This window comes from Sceloporus undulatus, chromosome 1 (genome assembly GCF_019175285.1).
Source record: "Sceloporus undulatus isolate JIND9_A2432 ecotype Alabama chromosome 1, SceUnd_v1.1, whole genome shotgun sequence".
In the NCBI taxonomy this organism is placed as follows: domain Eukaryota; kingdom Metazoa; phylum Chordata; class Lepidosauria; order Squamata; family Phrynosomatidae; genus Sceloporus; species Sceloporus undulatus.
Window position 1 is genome coordinate 43559486 of NC_056522.1, and position 3971 is coordinate 43563456.

Genomic DNA, 3971 nt, shown 5'->3' on the forward strand with positions numbered 1-3971 from the left:
AAAAAAGTCCTACATTTTCAAACCTGGTCCTACATTTGTCCCGGTTCGGAGGTCCTCCATTATGGCAACCCTATCCTGACTGCATCCCCTCTTTTATTCCAAACATGATTTTGACAACCATCTCCACATGACAGAGGGATGAGCTGTTTTAGGCTGAGGAGAGGCCTTTATTTAATGAATAATAAATCATAAATTGGCAGCCCAGAATGGGCCAAAAATACAGTAATGCCATTTGCAGTTATTTTTTAATTCCCATTGTTAAAGGAAAAGCTGGGGCCCCCAGGGCCTCAAAATTGTATTGGAGGACACACATTCCCCATCATGAGCTGCACCTCCAAAGACAGCTAGGAGATGCTATAACAGATATGGACAATTCTGCCTCATCAGATGTTGTTGGACTACAACTCCCATTATCTTTTACTACTGGCCATCAAGGAGCCCATGGCCCTGAACCTCCAAGATCAGGGTAGAGCAGTTGAGAACAGGGAGTCTTGGAGGTATCTCATTCACAGTGATGCCATGAGTTGAAATCCACTCAAAAGCAGTTAACAACAAATACTGGCTAGGATTGATGGGAGTTGAAGTCCAGCAATAACTGTTAATAGAAGCAAAATGAAAGGTATAGAATAAGTGTACTCATCTTTAGTGGCTGGCTTATGAAAATTTGTGACAATCATTCAATGGCTCCCTTCCTGGAGCAGCAGTGCCAGGGAAGAGGACTTTTTCCTGTTCCAAAAGATGACAGTAAAATTAATACCTATAGATGTAATAAATAACTATAAAGTAAACACCACAGGCGTATACCATGCTATTAAACAGGCATGTTGACCTGCTAGCTGTAGTACAGAGAGAGATCTTGTATTCTCAAAGGTACTGATTCTCTTAGCTCTAGTTAGCAGTTCTTATTGCCTAGAAAAAGGCAAATACTCCCTCTTGTTCACTAAATACCCAATGTCCAAACAAGAGTTAGAGGATTAAAACAAGAACAAGTTTTTATTGTTGATTTGCAAAACAACAAGACTGGGCCAGAGTGTGTGTCACCCATGGCCTAGCAAAGAAATGACAGCCTCCCAACTTCTTTTATATCCATGGGCAGAACCACTGTACTTCATTCCTATATTTAGGGTCTGACATACATTATATATATAATATCAAATAAGTATGGCAAAAAAGCAGAAATCAATACCTCATACATAGACAGGAATATCGCAATCAGCTGTCTCTCACAGACATAGAACATATGGAGTATTCTGTTTCTAATACTTGATACCTCATTCAGCCCATTCATACTACCTTTTAACCCGGTTCAGGATTCGAAATTTGCATGTGAAGTTATTGGGCCCGATTCTGTCACAATCCATGTCGAGGCTTGCACAAGGAAATGCCCTTTACCCTGGGGTATCCAGAATCGGGCTAAAATCCGTCTTTTCTCAAAAGACCCGGGTTCCGTGAAATATGAACTTGCCCTCGATCATGATCGGGGCAAATTCAGGGAGGGATTAGGGTCAGAGGGTGGGCAGAGGTCAGAGCATTCCCTCCCCTCATCCGAGGGGAGGGGGAGGAGGAGGAGGAGGAGGAGGAGGAGGAAAGAGCCGAAGGACTGGAGGCTGAGAGGAGGCAAAAGGGGAAATCAGGGTGACTTTTGGGCTGTAAAGGGCTGTAAGAGGGAGGGGGGGAGTGGAGAAAGTGATGGAGGAGGAAGGAGCCGTGGGAAGATGGGAGCCATGGAGGGCATTCTCTAATGGAGCAGGAGGAGGAGGATGAAGGAGCCAGGGCAGCTTGGGAGGGGAGGGTTGGAAGGAAAGAGGAGGAGGAGGATTGCCAAGGTAAATTGGGCTGCTGGTCTAAGCCGGGGGATGTAGGGAAATCCAGCTGCAGCAGAAGGAGCCTCTTTTATTTCTGACAATTTATGCACATGATTTTTTGGGTGACATGTCTGTCTGCTTGCTTGTGCTTTATTTCCTCTTGCTCCTGGATTATTATTATTATTATTAGTGTATGAGGATGCTACAGCCAGAATGCCTGCGCTGCATTTCCCTTTTATTCCCAATTGATTCCATGGGTCAGTTGGAACTGACAGGTCACTCTCTCTCTGGGGCTCCTGGAAAAAGTCACAGATTGTTGGAGTGCAATTCTCAAGTTGTATGGTGGTATAACAGTTTGAGGCATCACATTTCTTTCAGTAACTAGAGGCATGGGACTAAACAATTAGGTAAATTTCAGGAGACACTGTACTTACACTTCTATTAAAGGTGTAGGATCTTTGTTTCTCCCTCCTGTATATTTTGGCTTGATGTGTGTGGGTGACAGTTGTCTGTAATGACTTGTCTACAAGGAAAGGGTCTGGTAGTCTCAGGCAACCTGGATCTTAGAGGAAGTAACTTTGTGTGTTGCTAACAGAATTTACAGTTTGTTTACTGGACTTTGTATGCAAAATGGCCTGCCTGCTTGGATATCTCTCCATACCATCTTACGTGAGAACAACAGCAGAAGCCATGGCGGCAGCAGTATCTTGACAAAATCCAAGCCTGTAGCTAACATGGTCATGCTTTTATTTTCTCTTGTATAATTTTTAACACCTTAGCCTGATGAAGAAGCCAGTGGCACTTTGAAAGTTTGCAATATGTGTTTTACATATTCTGGTTGGCCTAATAAAGGTATCATTTTTTTGTGGATTTTGGATGTTATTGTACTTTGCTATATGGTCAACACAGCTACCCCTGGCTATGTCATCTCCAAAGATATTTTTTCTCTTCACTCTCATTAACCTCATCATGGCCTATAAAAATATTACTTTGTTCTATTAACTCATCTTAAAGTTGCTGTTTGTGTGTTGTTGAGTTCTTTCTTTCTTTGTCAATTCATGATTTTAGCCAGAAACATTCTAATTTCCCCCCTCAGTATTTCCAACACAGTTTTCTTTGAATTAATAACACAGAGTAACATCCCAGTCCCACAAGTAATTCCTCCTGTGACTCTCCATTGTTTGAATCTTGTGATTACTTGAAGGACAAGGTTGAGATACATGGGCTGCTTTTGTTTTCTCTTACTCCTGCTGGTATGATAGATTTTAAAGTTTGGAAGACACTTTGACCCCCACAGCTGGAATAAAAATTAAGAAAACAGTAAGTTGTCTTCTCCTCTTTTGAAGTGGGGAAGGTGGCCACTCTGCAGAGGAAACTGGAAAAGTATTCGGATTATTAAGTGAGTACAATGTGCTGTAGGCCTAAATACTCTAAAGGCACTCAATTGCATCAGATATTCAAACCTAAGTAGGGTCAGCTTTGATTAGTACTTTGATAATGTAGAGAGACCTTGTGGCATCTTTGAGACTAACTGAAAGAAAGAAGTTGGCAGCATGAGCATTCATAGACAAGTCTACTTCCTTAGATGCATTTGGAGATGATGAGGAGGAGGCGGAGGAGAGACCTTGTGGCATCTTTACTTTGATAGGAGACCATAAATGAATACCTGGTGTTCTAGGCTACATTTCAGAGGGGGGAACAGCAAAACCACCTCTGAATATTCCTTGCCTAAGAAACTCTATGAAATTCATGGGGTCATGAAGAATAATAAGGAAAGAGAAGAACAGATATTGGAATATGTATAATAGATAGGATAAATTGACTGTATGGATATATGCATGTTATATCTAGCACCTCTGAGATTAACTGAAAGAAGTTGGCTGCATGAGGTTTTGTAGACTTAAGTCTACTTTCTCATTTGCATCTGAGGAAGCAGACTGAAGAAAGCTCATGCCTGCCAACTTCTTCCTTACAGTTAGTCTCAAAGGGGTTACAAGATCTCTCTACAATACATCATCAATATCATTATTATTAGTATTATATCCAAATGTGTCTGAGGAAGTAGAGATGAAGTCTACCAAAGCTCATGCTGCCAACTTCTTTCTTTCAGCTGGTCTCAATGGGGCTACAAGATCTCTCTCTAAAGAGTTTTAATATTATTATTAC